General features: G+C 36.2%; 1 long non-coding RNA gene across 5 annotated transcripts in view; it reads left to right on the top strand.

Annotated features, from left to right (window-relative positions):
• The window catches only part of LOC105483471 (uncharacterized), a 277,589-nt gene extending 257,283 nt beyond the window's left edge, over nucleotides 1-20,306 (top strand). For 2 of the 5 annotated variants that reach the window (XR_011622714.1, XR_011622712.1), the window contains one exon: nucleotides 9,767-10,476. This is a non-coding gene — a long non-coding RNA (uncharacterized lncRNA). Of the gene's footprint in view, nucleotides 1-9,766; nucleotides 10,477-15,184; nucleotides 15,428-19,824 lie in introns of those variants that run through there. The other 3 variants (XR_003018404.2, XR_011622713.1, XR_003018403.2) reach the window with 3 other exon arrangements.

Genomic DNA, 20,306 nt, shown 5'->3' with positions numbered 1-20,306 from the left:
GATCGATATCAGGAGAGATGTCAGGATGCTAGAATCTTCAGTCAGATCAAGGGTTTATGAAAAGGTTTAGAGAGAAAAAACCATGTGAAGATATCTCCCAATTCCTCCTCCCTTTTATATGAAAGATAAAACTTAAGGTGGGTGCAAATTACTGATAGTCATGACTGAGAAAGCTATCGTGGACTGTGGCTTAGATCTAAATTATATTTGGAAAGTCTAGAGCTAAGAGTGGGGCTAAAATAGGGAAATCAAAAGGAGGTGATCTAGTTTAATGGAACAAGGGATAATGCATGAGTCAGCTATGGGTCATCTGGAAGACAGCACTGGTATAGAATTATCTCAGGTCTTCCAAGGTCTATCTTGGGGCTGCTGAAGACATAAGGACACTCCAGGGGGAAAATGTTCAGGTTGTGGGTGGGAATTGAGGCAAGAATCTTGAGATGCTGGAGTAGAGATGGATCTGTCTGGGATCCAGAGACATTGGCTAAAGAGAACATTCAAAGAGTTCCCTGAAGCAACTGTCCTAGTCTGTTCGGGCTACTATAACAAGCTGTCATAGACTGGGTAGCTTAAACAACAAAGGATTATTTCTCACAGTTCTGGGGGCTGTAAGTTAAAGATCAGGGTAACAGCAACTTCAGGCTTTTGGTGAGGGCTGGTTCTGTGGTTTGCATATAATCGTCTTCACACTACATCCTTACAGGGTGGAGAGAAAGCTCTGAGCTCTTCGTCCCTTTATAAGAAACCTAATCCCATCATGGGAGCTCTACCTTCATGACCTCATCTAAACCTAATTACCTCCCAAACGCCCCATTTCAAATACCAACACATGGGGGATTAGGATTCCGCATAGAATTTTGGTAGCGTACAAACATTCAGTCTGTAGCAGCAATCCGGAGATCATCTGTAATCATCTGCCAGGCTCTTCCACCAAGAACTGCCAGCTTTAGCTATGTGCTAAAACCAGAAGGCATGAAGCCACGCAGGCAATTTCTCTTCATGCTCTCCCCGACTTTACTCCAGAAGTGCAGATGAGGACTGGGAGGCACTGCGAGCAGGTAGAGAAGAAGGAGCAGAGCCTTTGCACCATTGTAAGTCCCAGCCTCAAACAGGTACCATCTGGTTGAGGGGTTACATGCATGTTCAGCCAGATTTAGGGTTTTCATTATTAAATTTAACGGAACATTCTGATGACTGAATGAAGTGTGTGTTTTCAATGTAAAATAATAGTTAGGTTTCCTTTATAACTAGTAACGAGAGCAGAAGCCAAGGAAGCTGCCTGAGTGTTCCCTCCAGGGACAGGAGATGTTTCTATCCTCTCCCACTATTCCATTAATTTTTTTTTTTTGATCACAGTGCACACACATCATGCTTGTTGACATATGGATCACATCTTTATTACCTATTTAATCTTCCCAAAGCTTTGCAGAAAATATTACTCAGTTTTTGGAAGTGAGAAAAATAAGTATCAGCAATTTTGGAAATGAGAAAAATAAGTAACGTCTCTAAGTTTAAGAGAACTTAGCAAATTAATAAATAATAGAGCTAGAATTTGAAGTCAGGTTTATGTGTTTCTCAAGATTTGTCCTCTTAATCACTAGACTGATTCTCTCTCCTTAATTGGAAAAAATACCATTAATCCTTACTATATGCCAGGAATAATGCTAATGACTTCACATATACTATATTAATACTCCTCAGATAAGCCATGAGTAGATTCTATTCTGTTGTCTATAAAGGGAAACTGAAGCTTAGTTTCAGTAATTAGTAACTAATCTGAAACTACATGAGCAGCTTTTGTCGGCCTGACCCCAAAGTGTATGCAATTCATTAAGAGAGAGACCGAAAAAGTGAAAGAGAGAGATTCTTATTAATTTCTTTCTTAAGTCAGATCTTTGTTAAAACAAACTGCATATAGAGGTCCTCCTAATTACTAGAACCAGTAGCAGGCACCGAAAACAAAACATAATCATTAGCTGGACATGTTCTCACCAATAGGTGGTTATAAATTGGGAAAAAGAAAACTAATCATCATGATAATCTTAGCCAATGATGAAGTGATCAACGGTACGAGAAGCCTGCACTCTAGAGAAAAGGCTACTCTCACCTGTTTCCAGGAAAACTCAGAGAAGTTTCATGGGAACAATGAGTCATTAACAATAGTTTTATTTAAGTAGTTCAAAATCAACAACAGAGCACCCAGGTTTGGGGTGGCTGTAAAAGCAAAATAACAGAACTGGAAATAAATATAACCAGTAAAGGGAGAAGGCCAAGAAGGAGTCATCCGTTTAGGAAGAGTGCTGTTCATTCTAGAATAGTGAGACCCGTGTGGCTATAATATTTATACAGAGACCTGAACTCAGGTTGATTGTATGTGCACAGGATGTGACAGGAATTAAGAGTTCATTACAGGTTCTTCATCAGGTGATTAAGCAATGAAAGCTGAGTTTTGGAAATAGTTATCTGGGAATGGTATGCTGGCTAGACCAGAGTGCAAAAGAGAATAGAGCCAGTGAGTGACTTGATATAGTTGTCCTGGTAAAATATACTATCTCATATTACAAAATGGATTATTGGGGTTTCTCAGTTTTCTTTCCTGAATGAAAGTAGAAATAAATAAGGGTAGGAGTAGTTATATATAGAATTATATATCTATCTTTCTGTCTATCTATCTATCTATCATCTCTCTATAATCTATCTATTTCTGCAACTCTGTATTTGTTTGTAAACATCTGTAAACTGTAAGAGAAGAGCTGAAATAATGTGAAGAGTGTTTATCATTGTTTATTCAACAATGCAAAGTATATGGTAAATTTCTAATATCTATAATCGTGTAAGGAAAATCATTATTGTAGTAGTGGGAAGCACGATGTGCTGGTAGAAATAGCAGTGATTTAAGCATCAGAATAATGTGTTTTCTTTTGAAGCATGATATTGCTATATGGAGAAAACTTTGTTTTTTCTTTTTGCTCAAAGTAAATCAGCACACAATTCCAGTTTGCTACTTGCTGTGCTTGTAGACACTGGAGTATTCAAGATAAATCCCATTAACATGCTGAATACTTATGGGTAGATGACTTGTGTTAGAATTCCCTAACATTCTTCCTGAAGTTGGAATGCTAGATTAAAACTTATTGTTGAAGGCTTTGTTGAAAAGTGTCAGGATGCCGTTGAACAAGGCAACTCTGAGGCATGTAGGGGACTCTTCATTTGCCCACAATTTCTTTTACATTATCTTGATAACAAGCTCTGATGTATTCTTTTTATATATATATATATACTTTAATTTCTGGGATACATGCACAGAACGTGCAGGTTTGTTACATAGGTATACACATACCACGGTGGTTTGCTGCACCCATCAACCCATCAACTACATTAGGTATTTGTCCTAATGCTATTCCTCTCCTTTCCCCCCACCCCTTCGACAGGCCCCAGTGTGTGAGGTTCCCATCCCTGTGTCCATGTGTTTTCATTGTTCAACTCCCACTTATAAGTGAGAACATGTGGTGTTTGACTTTCTATTCCTGTGTTAGTTTGCTGAGAATAATGATTTCCAGCTTCATCCATGTCCCTGCAAAGGACATGAACTCATCATTTTTTATGGCTGCATAATATTCCATGGTGTATATGTGCCACATTTTCTTTATCCAGTCTATCATTGATGGGCATTTGGGTTGGGTCCAAGTCTTTGCTATTATGAACAGTCCTACAGTAAACATACATGTGCATGTGTCTTTATAGTAGAATGATTTATAATCCTTTCCTTATATACCCAGTAATGGGATTGCTGGGTCAAATGGTATTTCTGGTTCTAGATTCTTGAGGAATCGTCACATTGTCTTCCACAATGTTTGAACTAATTTACACTCCCATCAACAATATAAAAGCGTTCCTGTTTCACCACATCCTCTCCAGAACCCATTGTTCCTTGACTTTTGAATGATCACCATACTAACTGGCATGAGATGGTATCTCACTGTGGTTTTGATTTGCATTTCCCTAATGACCAGTGATGATGAACTTTTTTCATATATTTGTTGGCCGCATAGATGTCTTCTTTTGAGAAGTGTCTGTTCATGTCCACTTTTTGATGGGGTTGTTTGCTTTTTAATCGTAAATTTGTTTTAGTTCTATGTAGATTCTGGATATTAGCCCTTTGTCAGATTAGATTGCAAAAATTTTCTCCCATTCTGTAGGTTACCTGTTCACTCTAATGATAGTTTCTTTTGCTTTGCAGAAGCTCTTTAGTTTAATTAGATCCCATTTGTCAATTATGGCTTTTGTTACCACTGCTTTTAGTGTTTTAGTAATGAAGTCTTTGCTCATGCCTATGTCCTGAATGGTATTGCCTAGGTTTTCTTCTAGGGTTTTTATGGCTTTAGGTCTTATGTTTAAGCCTTTACTTCATCTTGAATTAATTATTGTATAAGGTGTAAGGAAGCGGCCAAGTTTCAGTTTTCTGCATATAGCCAGCTAGTTTTCCCAATACCATTTATTAAAAAGGGAATCCTTTCCTCATTGCTTGTTTTTGTCAGGTTTATCAAAGATCAGATGGTTGTAGATGTGTGGCTTTATTTCTGAGGCCTCTGTTGTGTTCCATTCGTCTATATATCTGTTTTGGCCAGTACCATGCTGTTTTGATTACTGTAACCTTGTGGTATAGTTCGAAATCAAGTAGCATGATGCCTCCAGCTTTGTTCTTTTTGCTTAGAATTGTCTTGGCTATATGGGCTCTTTTTTGGTTCCATATGAAATTTAAAGTAGTTTTTTTTCTAATTCTGTGAGGAAAGTCAATGGTAGCTTGATGGGAAGAGCATTGCACATGTAAACTACTTTGGGCAGTATGGCCATATTTACAATATTTATTCTTCCTATAAATATTGTAAAAATATTTATATTTTTATAAAGCATGGAATTTTTTCCCATTTGTTTGTGTCCTCTCTTATTTCCTTGAGCAGTGGTTTATAGTTCTTGAAGAGGTCCTTCACATCTCTTTAAGTTATATTGCTAGGTATTTAATTCTCTTTGTAGCAATTGTGAATGGGAGTTCACTCATGATTTGGCTCTCTGTCTATTATTGGTGTATAGGAATGCTTGTGATTTTTGCACATTGATTTTGTATCCTGAGACTGCTGAAATTTCTTATCAACTTAAGGAGATTTGGGGCTGAGATGATGGGATTTTCTAAATATACAATCACATCATCTGCAAACAGACAATTTGACTTCCTTTCTTCCTATTTGAATACCCTTTATTTCTTTCTGTTGGCTTATTGCCCTGGCCAGAACTTCCAATACTGTGTTGAATAGGAGTGGTGAGAGAGGGCATCCTTGTCTTGTGCCGGTTTTCAAAGGGAATGCTTCCAGCTTTTGCACATTCAGTATGATATTGGCTGTGGGTTTGTCATAAATAGATCTTATTATTTTGAGATACGTTCCATCAATACCTACTTTATTGAGAGTTTTTAGCATGAAGCAGTGTTGAATTTTATCAAAAGCCTTTCGGCATCTATTGAGGTAATCATGTGATTTTTGTCACTGGTTCTGTTTATATGATCGATTACATTTATTGATTTGTATATGTTTAAATAGCCTTGCATTCCAGGGATGAAGCCAACTGGATGTTGGTAGATAAGCTTTCTGATGTGCTTCTGGATTTGGTTTGCCTGTGTTTTATTGAGGATTTTCTCATCAATGTTCATCAGGGATATTGGCCTTAAATTTTCTTTTTTTGTTGTGTCTCTGCCTGGTTTTGGTATCAGGATGATGCTGGCCTCATAAAATGAGTTAGGGAGGAGTTCCTCATTTTCTGTTGTTTGTAATAGTTTCAGAAGGAATGGTACCAGCAGCTCTTTGTACCTCTGGTAGAATTCGGCTGTGAATCTGTCTGGTCCTGGGCTTTTTTTGGTTGGTAGGCTATTAATTAGTGCCTCAATTTCAGAACTTGGTATTGGTCTATTGAGGGATTTGACTTCTTCCTGATTTGGTCTTGGGAGGGTGTATGTGACCAGGAATGTATCCATTTCTTCTAGATTTTCTGGATTATTTGTATAGAGGTGTTTATAATATTCTCTGATGGTAGTTTGTAATTCTGTGGGATCAGTGGTGATATCCCCTTCATCATTTTTTATTGTGTCTATTTGATTCTTCTCTCTTTTCTTCTTTATTAGTCTGGCTAGTGGTTTATCTATTTTGTTAATCTTTTCAAAAAACCAACTCCTGATTTGTCGGTTTTTCATGTCTCTATCTCCTTCAGTTCTGCTCTGATCTTTGTTATTTCTTATCTTCTGCTAGCCTTTGAATTTGTTTGCTCTTGTTTCTCTAGTTTTTTTAAATCATGATGTTATGGAGTCAACTTTAGATCTTTCTGGCTTTCTCCTGTGGGTGTTTAGTGCTATAAATTTCCCTCTAAACACTGCATTAGCTGTGTTCCAGAAATTCTGGTACACTGTGACTTTGTTCTCATTGGTTTCAAAGAACTTATTTATTTCTGCCTTAATTTCATTATTTACCCAGTAGTCATTCAGGAGCAGGTTGTTCAGTTTTCATGTAGTTGTGCAGGTTTGAGTGAATTTCTTAATCCTGAGTTCTAATTTGATTGCACTGTGGTCTGAGAGACTGTTTTCTATGATTTCTATTCTTTTGGATTTGCTGAGGAAGGTTTTACTTACAATTATGTGATCAATTTTAGAATAACTGCAATGTGGTGCTGAGAAGAATGTATATTCTGTTGATTTGGTTTGGAGAGTTCTGTAGATATCTATTAAGTCTGCTTGGTCCAAAGCTGAGTTCTAGTCTTGAATATCCTTGTTAATTCTCAATCTTGTCAATCTGTCTAATATTGGCAGTGGGGTGTTAAATTATCCCACTATTATTGTCTGGGAGTCTAAGTCTCTTTGTAGGTCTCTAAAAACTTGCTTTGTGAATCTGGGTGCTCCTGTATGGGGCGCATATATATTTAGGATAGTTAGCTCTTCTTGTTGCATTGATCTCTTTACCAATATGTAATGCTCGTCTTTGTCTTTTTTTATCTTTGTTGGTTTACAGTCTGTTTTATCAGAGACTAGGATTGCAACCCCTGCTTTTATTTATTTATTTATTTATTTATTTATTTATTTATTTACTTTCCATTTGCTTGGAAAATATTCCTTCATCCCTTTATTTTGAGCCTATGTGTGTCTTTGCACATGAGATAGGTCTCCTGAATACAGCACACTGATGGATCTTTACTCTTTATCCAATTTTCCAGTCTGTGTCTTTTAACTGGGGCATTTAGCCCATTTACATTAAAGATTAATATTGTTATGTGTGAATTTGATCCTGTCATTGTGATGCTAGCTGGTTATTTTGCCTATTTGTTGATGCCATTTCTTCATAATGTCAATGGTCTTTACAGTTTCATGTGTTTTTGCAGGGGCTGCTACCAGTTTTTCCTTTGCATTATTTAGTGCTTTCCTCAGGAGCTCTTGTAAGACAGGCCTGGTGTTGACAAAATCTCTCAGCAATTGCTTGTCTGAAAAAGTATTTTTTCTCCTTTGCTTAGGAAGCTTAGTTTAACTGGATATGAAATTCTGGATTGAAAATTTTGTTCTTTAATAATGTTGTATATTGGCCCCTACTCTCTTCTGGCTTGATAGAGTTTCTGCAGAGAGGTCTGCTGTTAGTCTGATGGGCTTCCTTTTTGAGTAACCTAACCTTTCTGTCTGGCTGCCCTTAACATTTTTTCCTTCATATCAACCTTGGTAAATCTGATGATTATATGTCTTGGGATTGCACTTCTCAAGAAGTATCTTTGTGGTGTTCTCTGTATATCCTGAATTTGAATGTTGGCCTGTGTTGCTAGGCTGGGGAAGTTCTCCTGGATAATATTCTGATGAGTGTTTTCCAACTTGGTTCCATTTTTTCCGTCACTTTCTGGTACACCAATCAATCATAGATTTGGTCTTTTCACATAGTCCCATATGTCTTGCAGGCTTTTATTTTGTTACTTTGAATTCTTTTTTCTCTAATAATGTCTTCACACTTTATTTCATTAAGTTGATCTTCAATCTCTGATATCCTTTCTTCTGCTTGATTGATTCGGCTATTGATACTTGAGTATGCTTCATGAAGTTCTTGTGCTGTGTTTTTCAGCTCCATTAGGTCATTTATGTTTTTCTATAAACTGGTTATTCTAGTTGGTGATTCATCTAACCTTTTTTCAAAGTTCTTAGCTTCCTTGCATTAGATTAGAATATGTTCCTTTAGCTCAGAGGAGTTTGTTATTACCCACCTTCTGAAGCCTACTTCTGTGATTCATCAAACTCATTCTCCATCCAGTTTTGTTCCCTTGCTGGTGAGGAGTTATGATCCTCAGAAGAGATATTCTGGTTTTTGGAATTTTCAGCCTTTTTGCGCTGGGTTTTCCTCATCTCCATAGATTTATCTTCCTTTTGTCGTTGATGTTGGTGACTTTCACATGGGGTTTCTGTGTGGACATCCTTTTTGCTGATGTTGATGCTATTCCTTTCTGTTTGTTAGTTTTCTTTCTAACAGTTAGGCCCCTCTGCTGCAGATCTGCTGGAGTTTGCTGGAGGTCCACTCCAGACCCTGTTTGCCTGGGTATCACTAGCGGAGGCTGCAGAACAGCAAAGATTGCTGCCTGTTCCTTCCTCTGGAAGCTTTGTCCCAGAGGGGCATTTGCCAGATGCCAGGCAGAGCTCTCTTGTATGAAGTGTCTGTCGACCCTTCATACAAGAGGTGAGCCGGGTACCTAAGTTGGAAATGCAGAAATCACCTGCCTTCTGTGTTGATCTCGCTGGGAGCTGCAGACCTGAGCTTTCCTATTTGGCCATCTTGACATCCAGGCTCTGATGTATTCTTGAGGGAACAGAGGGGTCCTGAAGGGGAGGTTGGTGAGTCATTGATGTGGTTCATTTCCAGATCTCTTGCTGGCAATATCCATATCATGGTTTCTATTTGAAGTGTTGGCAATGGAGAAAATGTAACAAGAATGGCTATGATGGATTGGCCCATAAAGTTTGAATCACCCTTTCCTTTCACATCTGCTTGTCTAGTGTGTCTCTGACTTGAAACAGAATCAACTCAGAAGGGACAAAGTCAGGTTACCTAGGATCCCAGACAAATTTCTTTTAACTTTGGCTTATTCCTTTGAATGATTTCTTAAAAATTGACCTTTTTGTTGAGGTGTTTTCTAGAACAGTAGGATGTCTTATTGAAGCATGTGTGTTGAGAGGCTTTGAATGCCTTTTTCTTCCCCCCACAGCTGCACAAGTCTACTTTGGATTTTGACCACAAAAAACAATGCAATGTTATTTTTATTCATTTCTGGGATGTTTAATTTCCATTCCCATGAATTATAATTTATTCAAAGTAATGCAACAGAAATATATTTTTAGAATTAGATGTGATTTTTTACTTCCCCCTTTCAAAAACACATTTTTCTTTGTTTCTGTACAAGTTATCAGCCTGTTGCATCCTTGGGGGTATAATGGACACATGGCTGACTTCTTCAAGGAAGTGTATCTGGAACAAATATATGCTGCCTTTGCAAACCTGCTCCTGAATTTATAGTAGGTACAGTCAATGATTGGTTAAAATCAGAGAGTCTTTAGGAATATCATACATTGTATTTCACAGGCAGTTTTGTTTATATTGAAATGATGAATCTCTATGAAAACCTAATTTTCTAAATCATTTTGTTCAAAATGTTGGATCTCCAAACTCTTACCTTTTTCATATTTTTTTCTTCTTTTTCTTTCCAGGTTGACATGAATCAAGATTATTGAAATAAGTACTGTTTGAGAAATCTACCAGTGCAAATAAGTGTGTAAATGCTCTCTAAGCAACTATTGTGAAGAGAAAAGAATAAGGGGAAGAGAATGAAGTGATTAAAGCATAAATAATTTTTTTTTATGAGAAGCCACAATAGAAGAAATCCCAGGGCTAATACTTTTTTGACGATAAAACTGTTGTCACTATCTCAAGTCATTCTTTGTACCTCAGAATAATTATGTCACTATCAGTAACTTGTTATGCCACAGAAATGCTCCATTTTTAAAATAATTATTCTTGAGCCAAACAGAAATTATCTAAAAAGTTAAAAGAATCAATGCTAATAGCATTCTGTAATCTAATTCTCTTCCTCTCATACATTCCCCACATTTTTTCATATTCTAATATCATTCTCCTTTCAAGATTATTGCTGATATAATATTTGTCATTAATAATAGTCATTAGAAGTGGCTAATTATATGACTCTTTACATAGGAGAAAAAAAATCCTGGGTCACCTGAAATTTTAATGGCAGAGATAAAACAACTTTAAAAATTATGTTCAAGTTAAGATGAGTCATTCTATTATTATGAGATTCTATACTACATATGTAAAGTACTTTATAATTATCTGAAATTATATGTGTATGTATTATGTATACAAAGATACTGTTTTATAGAAATATTTAATAAATATGTATTGATTATCCACCATATCCTCATCCTGTGCTGGGCAGTGGGCATATAACAATGAATATGAAAAATTCCTCTGACTCTTGTGGTCCCCTTAACCCTACTCACAAGACAGGCAGGAATAGTATTATGAACGGAGGCCCAGAGATCAAATGGCTTCCCCAGACTTTAGAACTGAGTGTCCAAGGCATTCTTATCCCCAGCTCAGAGTTATATTCAACACAACATTTATATCTCCCAAATTGTGTTCCACCATGGATATTCCACAAAAATAACATTGTGTTGCCAAACATTGGAAACATTTTGAACTTTATCTTCTTCTGGAAAATTCAAAACACACTTTAGCACATTAAACATTCCTAGAAGTATGTCAATAGAGAATTGTTTAATTTAGTGAGTTCTAAACTACTAACATCTCACTGTCTAGACTTTTTAGGTACAAAGTTGCACCACACGTATATTCAAGGACTAACCTTGTGAATACACTTGCTTAGTCATTACGTCAGAGAGTAGTCAAACCCAGTTGCTCTCTCTGCCTGGAATCCCTTTGCCAAAATAGAACTAATTTTCAGCACATGAGTAATTCAGTATCGAATAAACCTCAGAACAGTAAAGTACATAAACCACTGTGCATTTTGCTGGCTCTCGTTGTCTCTTTGGACAGGAAGAAAAGGTCTCTAAGAGCTAGATTTAATGTTTTTAATATTTTATATTTTATAGGGAATTTGATCTTATGGTGACACAATATTTTATAACCATACCACCAATACTCAACCATCTAGAAAGGAGCATCTCATATTAATTACATGCTGGTTTCTTTGTCATTTGGGTGGATGGGTAGGTGAGAGGAATCAAGTCTTGTGGAATAGTGCTATGCCTCACTCTCCATAACTTTATTCCCCAAATGCATCCTGATCTTACTGTCGTGCAGTCTCTATCAAAAGAATTCTCTCATGACAACTTGCATTACAGCTTTGCCTGGAGGCTACTAAATGCCCTACCAAATGAGTCTTGCTGCAGCCAAGTTTCAGTACCTTGTAATATTTACTAGGCTTATGAAATTCCATAATTTCTATATGAAAGTATTTTGAATGGTGGTAACCAACCTATGGCCCATGGTCACATTGGATTTTTTTAAGATTTCACAGATAACTTTTGAAAAAAACTTGAGGATGACTCTAATCATTACCTAATGGATTAATGCTGTGATTGAATATACTAGTTGTTTGAAATACCCCAAATCATTGAACACTATGAAATACTCAATATATTCAGCAACTTAGAAAATTATGAGTGAACAAAATTTACAGAGAAGGCCTAGAAGTCTTGGAAGCCCAGGGTTGTAGAACGTGTATCAGCCAGAAAGAAATAGAACAGATTTGTAGCCTAAATTCACTGCAGGCTAGGCATGCGATATTAAACAATTAATTTGCTTAACCACTTTAAACCCCAGTTTCCTTATCTGTCAAGAGTAGGTATTAATACAAATTTTGTTACCTCTGTAATACAAGAAAAAATTATTTTAACTTATGTAAGACATTTTGTAACCTAAAAATTATCGTACTTTCAGGTCACATGACAGACACTTTTAAATAACCAAGCATTTTCACCAAATTCCTTCCTGAAAACTATTCTAACTCATGATTCTTGAAGCTAATAAAAAATAATTAGCAGAAGGACATATGTGAAGAGAGAACATGATAGTTTGTGGCAGCCAAAACAAACAAAGCAAAATAAAACATACAAATTAAAATAGTAGAATTTTATCCTTTATTCATGTTATATGGCCAACATAGGTCAGCAAAAGCCTCTATTCACATAATCACTAAGGGAGTGGCCTTAGTGATCATGGCCACAATGACATCTTAGAAGAAACTTCCGACGTCTCAGCAGCAAGAGAAGAGAAACTGAAAAATTGTAGATGGACTTTTCACTGCCTGTGTTGCTCACAGATCCGTTAGGAAGGCAAATGGAATTTGGTTAAGCATTACTGGGGAAGGGGATGGGGGAAGGAGAGATGGGAGAGACAGACAGAGAGAGAGAGAGAGAAAAAAAAAGAGGGAGGGAGGGAAACTCGTAGTAACAGTTCAAATAATATTGCAATCCTATGACCCACATATTCAGCCTAGTACCCATTAGTTTTATTTTTCTTGATCCTCTTCCTCCTCCCAACCTCTGAAAGGTCCCAGTGTGTGTAATTCCCCCCATGTGTCCATGTGATGTGTTGCCATCATTTAGCTCCCACTTAAAAGTGAGAACACACAGTATTTGGTTTTCTGTTCCTGCATTAGTTTGCTAAGGATAATGGCCTCCAGCTCCATTCATGTCCTTGCAAAGGACATGATGTTTTTTAATGGCTGCATAGTATTCCATAATGTATAAGTTCCATATTTTCTTTATCCATTCTACTATTGATGGGCATTTATATTGATTCTGTGTCTTTGCTTTGTGAATAGTACTGCAATGAACATACATATGCATGTGTCTTTATGATAGAATGATTTACATTTCTTTGGTTATATATCCAGTAATGGGATTGCTGGGTCAAATGGTAGTTCTATTTTTAGGTCTTAGAGAAATTGCCACACTGTCCTCCACAATGGTTGAACTAATTTACACTCCTACCACCAGCATATAAACATGTCTTTTTCTCTGCAACCTCGTGATTTTCAAGACAGCCCTATAAAAACATTTGTAGAACCTAATTAAAAGAGAAATTACTTAGGCAATGGTCTCCAATAAGAAATAAAGTAAAACTTTTAGTGATGCTTAATGTATATTAGAATAAAGAACAAAGATGTTAAGTTTTACAGACATTTAATATGCAAACTCACATATGTGTCTCATTCTGTACATGGGTGGGGTTAGAGGGTCTCAGGTACTGGTTATGGCTTTCAGGATATCTTGAGGGAAGAAAATCCGCAGCTCAGTGGTGCCTTCAGATTTATCCACCTTCAGACCCCTGAAATACCTATTGCAAAATGTTTGTCTGTGTATGGTTTAGATTATATCATTTTAAATGATAGGATTATCTTTGTAAAAATTGAAAACAAAAACTGTCTTATCTGTAAACTTAAAAAGTAAACTAAATAACCAGAAGTTTGTAACATTTAAAAATAATCTTCCAAGTGCATATCTTAATGTGATTTGACTCACTTATGAAAAATATGATAACACAACACCTTCCAATTAGTTTCCAAGAACTACTAATTGTCATTAGAGTAAATGAAATGTAATAACTTCTTAACATAGAGTCACTCAAAATTTTTCTAAATACTTTATTAGCATTTGATAGTAACATTTTTAATTTTTAATTATTGAGAGACAAAATTTAATACTGAATATTTTATATTTACATTACCCTTTTAAAAGGAATATGATTGAAAACTAACAAAATTTCTTCCAAAACCTCACAAATGATGTTTTATTGAAAGAAAAAAGTGCTAATATATAAAATAAATTATCTAAAATTATTTGTTACTTTTATATTATCTTTTAAAATCTCCATTGCATATATTTTAAGGTGGATATTACATTATTATATTACTGCAGTACTACTTGTTTATCACCCATAAATAAACATAAATATATTATGGGTGTGCATTCAAATTTAATATAGGTGGATTTGCAGTAACCAAAATGGTTGAGTGCCATTATTCTAATTGAATATATTGAATGACTGTAATTAAAATCATATTATATTTGTGCACATGTGTATAAATATTGATGAAAAAAAGCCAAACGCTGTAAAGCATTTGAAGAGATTTATTCTGAGGCAAATGTGAGGACCACAATCAATGTAACAGGCTCAAGAGGTCCTAAGAACAAATGCCCAAGATGAATAGGTTACAGTTTTGCTTTATATGTTTTAGGGAGACATAAGACTTCAATTAATATATGTAAGGTATAAACATTGCTTCAATCTGGAAAGGCAGAACAACTCAAAGCAGGGGGCTTACAGGTCACAGGAGGATTCAAAAGTTTTTTGATTGGCAACTGGTTGAGAGAGTTAATTTATTATCTGAGGAACTGTAATCAATAGAAAGGAGTCTCTTGGTTAAGATAAGGGGTTATAGAGAGGAAGACTCTTATTTTGTAGGTGAAGACTCATAGATGACCACTCTTAGAGGCAGTAGATGGCAAGCATTTCTTATTCAGACCATTAAAAGATGCTAGGCTCTCAGCTAATCTCTTTGAGATAAGAAGAAGATATGGAAAGGGAAAGGAATTCTCTACAGAATGTAAATTTCTCCCACAAGAGACAGCTTTGCAGGGTGATTTAAAAATAAGTCAAATAAATATATTTTGGGGTAAAATATTTGTATTTCTTTTGGGGCCTGCTATCTGCTATGTGATGCTATACTAGAGATGAGTTAGAATTTGGTATCTTATTGCTACAAAAAGTCTATTTTGTCAGTCTGCAGGTCTCGGTTTTATTGTTGATGCTGGTTAGTTGTGCCTGAATTCCAAAAAGAGGAAGGTATAATGAGACATCTAGTCCCCCTTCCCATCATGGCCTGAACTAGTTTTTCAGGTTTCTTTGGAATCTCATTAGCCAAGAGGAAGGGGTCCATTCAGTTGATTGGGGGGCTTAAAATTTTAATTTTGGTTTACAGAATAACATTTGAGTTATTAAGTGACATTTTCCCTGCACCCCCTTAATTGTTTATACTCTAGTGCCACTCACCCTCTCCCAAACTTTCTCTTTCCCTGCAGGGGAGATAAAAAGTCAGGAAAGGAAAGAATACTTGAATACTGATATATCTCTAAATGGCACTGAGTTCTAATCTCCAGCCAGGACCAACTGCTAGTCCAATCCCAGGTTACAGAAGAAGATCTGCACAGCTCTTCCATGGGTAGAGTTCTTGCTGTCGTCAAAATCTTAGCACTCCCCTCTTCCAGCCTACTCTTGGCCAGCATGGTGAATGGACAAAGGAAATATCTGCATGTCATTTCTAGGTGGGTGAAACTAGAAAAGCCTCAGAACATTCCTGTATCTATTAGTAGGACATAGCAAACTGTGGGATGGTGTCTGTGTTCCTAGAGAGAGCATAAAGTAATGAAGAAGTGAAGAGTATCCCTCAAATTCTTCACCACTCAGGACTACTCATGAGTGACTGAATATTTTTTGAGCTCTCTAAAGAGCTGCAGAGGTAACAGACAAACTAGAGAACTGAATGAATCCCAGAAAATGGAGAAGAGGAACAAGTTAGCAATGACCTGTGGCATTGAGAAGCAAAGGCCAGAAGGGACTCCTGAGATTTCCGTGGGTGCTAAGGTTGAAGCAATATTGAAAACCACATGTGATCTCCCCATCCCTAAGCTTCAGTAGATGAGCCAGCTGGAACCTAGACACAACCCTAGAGGAAACAGCAGCACTTTACAAAAGAAGATGAAATTTTCGCCACCTAAAGGAATAGAGTTTCGATGGAAAAAATGCGTTGTTGCAAAAATAAAACTATATATTTTACATATATGAATTTATGAACTAAGAATCACATCCCATGGAGGCTTGAGTGAAGGTGGGGATGAAAGCTGGAGAACTACAGAGGAAGCGACGCAGACGAAGAAATAGATTGATGGAAAGTAAGGACGTGTACATACCTATGATTCAATAAATGTGCTTCAAGTACTTATTATATACAAACACATTATGAAAGTTTGAAGAATACAGAGAAGAACATAAACACTTTATTCCCTCATAAAGCATAGCTTGACATTGAGGTTTGAAGTTTCTAATAGTTATATAGTATCTTCTTCAGGAGTGGAGGGAATCATTCACTTTGCCTGGAGAATTCAGGGATGTTCAAAACAATGGTGATATTGAAGCTGGCTCTTGCGGGATGAGAAGGAGTCTTTCAGATTGGTTTAAAAAAACGAGGGGGAAAAGCATACAAGCAGAGGAGTTTCTCTCTGCAAATCATAGGGGTAGAGAAGAGGACGGTAAAAGCATTTCAATATAGCCAAAACTCATGACATTTAATGGAATCGCTACAGATTCTGAGATGTTCCATATATTCTGGATTAGAAAATATTTTGAATTTATCATACATTGAAAACCACAGCACAAATAATCTACCTACAGTTGAGTAAATTGTCATATCATTCTACAAATTTTTCATAAATGAATCTACTCTTTCACCGTAGGGGCAATATTGCTTCAAGTGCTTTGCACTTTACTTTGCCTACCCTTTGACTTCTGTGTTTAGCAAAACATTTTTATTTTAGTTGGTATCTTCTAAAGTATTCTTATTTGTACATTCTAAGCAGCAGCTTGCATTCCAAATATTTCACAGTCATTTAATTTCACCACTTGACTTTAAAAGCTATTTGATCTTAGTAGGAGATTGCCAGCTCTCGAAAACATGTTTCTTTAAAGAGCAACCTATTGCTAAAACATATAACCATAACCCATTCGTCTGCAGTCATTTTCCCCACAGATAAAAGGGTCATTTTAGATAACTGCAATAATAGCTATTTAAGGTACATATTATTAACGTTAGAGGTCAAGGTACTTTACAACCTCTAAATAAATGAGATGTATAGAGCATCAGAAGCAACAATATGCACACACATTAGATTTTCAATACCCAAACATTTTCCACAGAAATTATTAATTTACTTTGAAAAGTTCCTACTTTAGGGCCAGATACCCTGGATATTTGTAGTTTGAGGAGGTCAAGTGAGTATCATGAATTGTCTTGATCATGAACATCAATCAGGCTTGGAGCAGGACATCTGTATATGTCTCTGGACCAAAGAGGATTTTACAAGAGATGTGTTATCTGGATGTCGTGACTTCTTACTCAGCTTTCAAATAATTGTAGTAGAAAATATACATTGTAGAACTAACTCATCCAGAAGGGTAAGAGATTCTTCTGCCCTCACCAGTGTGCTTTTCCTCCCAGCTGCTGCCCTGCTTCCAGCTGGGTCCAGTAAGGTTAAGAACATATTTCTGAGACATGGAGCTGCTTGATACTGAGAAATCTGTCATGCTTAGACACCTGATTTTCCTCCCATGACAGGATTTAGCATCAATAATACATCTGTGTTGCCACAAAAAGCAGAGCAGACTATTTATAAATATTTAATTATTTATGCCCATTTTTTGTTTGATTGTCATGGATACTTGAGGGACTACTGGAATTATTTTAAAAATGCTTATCTGATGGATAACTTTGCTATCTCACATGATGGACCTAAACTCTACTAAACTTCAGGAAATATATTGAAGATTGCATTCTATATTTCTGAATTTAATGGAGAACATATTAAGATAACTAGATAACCTATAAGTAGAAATAGAGCTTTCGAATAACCAAATATTATTTTACAAGAACTGAAGAAGAAGAAATGGGAGGTTTTATTTCAGTTGTCATATATAAGAAATTAAAAATACAAAATATCCGTCATACAAAAACACAAAATAATTAAAATTTACATCATGGGAGATTTCTATGAAGAAGTTGGAGATTATGGTTGTTGGGAAAAACAAAACCATGTTTAAATTACTCTGTGGTTTTAACTGAGCTTATTACTGGAAGGCACTCCTTCAAGATAACTCTACAGCAGCCGTGGCTTCCTCTGTGGCCCACCCAGGGAGAACAAGAATGGAACATTTTATAATCATCTGATTTTTATTGAATATAACGTGCCAAAATTATGAGGTTAAATAAACATAAAAACAATATCTAAGTGTCAAACCAACAGTTTAGCTTCTAAAAGTACTGCCCAATGTCTGTGACGTCAACAGAGAAAGTAGGAATGAAATAGCAGTTAAGGAAAAAAATGATCCAATATTTTATTACCTTTTCCCTCCCCAGAAGCTCCTTCTTGGAAATTCGTTTAAAGGAGAATATATAAAATGAGAAAACGACAATCCTTTAGAAATATTTTCAGCACTACTCAATAAAATGTTTAAAAGTCTAGAAAGCATTTGGTCATAAACAAAAATGAGACAATAAGCAAATGCCTTATGAAATTTATAGTATCAGGGAACTTACCTGAGTTACTAAGTCAGTCAGGGAAGAACAAAACAAGGAAGAACAATGAAATAAGATGACTTAAATGAAGTCCTGTGAAAGGCTGGAGGAGGGAGCTGATATTTGAATAGTGCTTTCCTCAAGAACTCAAAGCATTACCGTGTACTGTCCTGTAGCTTGGAAATTTAGTTTTTGTCATCTGTCACTGTTTTCATATTTGTTTACAGACAGTTAAACATAGTACAGTTTAAGTGAGCTACGACGATACCTTAGTATTGTCCATTTAGTATCAATGGCTTAGCTGGAATAAGTTGCTCCATAGAACCAATCCATGAGATGGTCAGGAGGCGGGGTGGTAGACTCGTGGAGCAGAACAGAGAGGAGCGTGTACTCTGCAGAGTGGAGCAGAGTGAGGTGAAGCACGGTGGAGCAGAGCACAGGCATTTATTGTAAACATGGGCAAAGCTACTCCTAATATTTGTGGGGCAAGTGTACAAATAGAGAAACACATATATTATATCTAAATATGGAAAAGTTATATTTCTAGCTAACCGTTAAAATGTGTTATATACACCTGAGTAATAACAAACTAGCAAATATCTTTAAGTTTATGGTTTTTGAATGACTAAGTCAGCCAAATACCAGAGGCTACTAAATTGGATTGTTATTGCACGTGGCTGGTATTTTGTTGATGGCTGAAGAGGTCTGCATAGATATTCCATAAGCATATATAATTAATAAATTATTATATCTGGATTCCACACACTTATTTGTGCCTTTGTTTCTGCAAAATCATGAATTGTACTATTATCAAGCTTTTCACATAATTTGTGTTCTAATGCCATCTATAGATGTAAAGAACTAAAATAATAGCATTGAATTACATTCAGAGGTCACAAGAGTTGATTTTTATCAAGAAATATGCATTAAGTTAAATGTAAAAATAAAATAAAGTTTTCTCTTATATGTGCTTCAGAAGTAATTTTTCCTCTAACAGATTCAATATTATCTACTAAAATTGAGGAACAGAATACAAATTATAATAGATGAATAGAACAATTTTAAATTAGGTTATATAATAGAGCTGAATGTTTAATTTTATAAAAAATTTAATTGAATCCTAATAATTTTATAAAAATAAAACTACTCATATTCAGAACATTCAGTAGTAATCCAGATGGTCATGTAGAGAACTAGAATCATCGCAATATCCCTTACACCTTATATACAACTATTGAGAATATCATGCTTCTCCATGAATACCCCTAAACTACAAATTGGAACACTGAGAAATGACATTTTGTTAGGTAATAATTTCTTTTGTCATTCTATCTGAAAGAAGAGTTTGACAAGTCCCTTTGTCTTTTACTTAAGTGCTTCAGCTGATCACATCCTCTTCATAATCTGAGTCATGTCCATCTTCATGTCAGCAGTCCCATGAATCTCAGTGCTGGCGTTGGATGTATGGGACAGAAAAAGAGATGTGGAGAAGCATTTCTCTGAGGCCTAAGCAGTATACAGTCAAGAGAAAGACTATATTGGCTTGAAGGTGTTGTTTTGCTAGAAACAGAGGTATCCATGTGTTCTTCAATAATTTCATTTTGTGTGTGTCTTTGTGATATGCGGCCAGTCAAAGCACTGGGCAAGGCCTCTTGTGTCCTGGCTGAAGAGTGGCACTGACTACAGGATCGGGAGTCAGACTTCTAGCATTTGAATTAGGGTTTCACCATTTACTAGGTGGACATATCAGACTTTCCTGATGCATCTCCGCAGATCCTTTCAGCCAGAACTTCTCCAGAGCTTTTGGCTGCTCTTTCATCTAAGCCATTGCTGCAAAAACACACTATGCACGGGCT

The sequence above is a fragment of the Macaca nemestrina genome, chromosome 4 (genome assembly GCF_043159975.1).
Source record: "Macaca nemestrina isolate mMacNem1 chromosome 4, mMacNem.hap1, whole genome shotgun sequence".
NCBI classification, from domain to species: Eukaryota; Metazoa; Chordata; class Mammalia; order Primates; family Cercopithecidae; genus Macaca; species Macaca nemestrina.
This window is presented reverse-complemented; position numbering and strand designations above follow the sequence as displayed.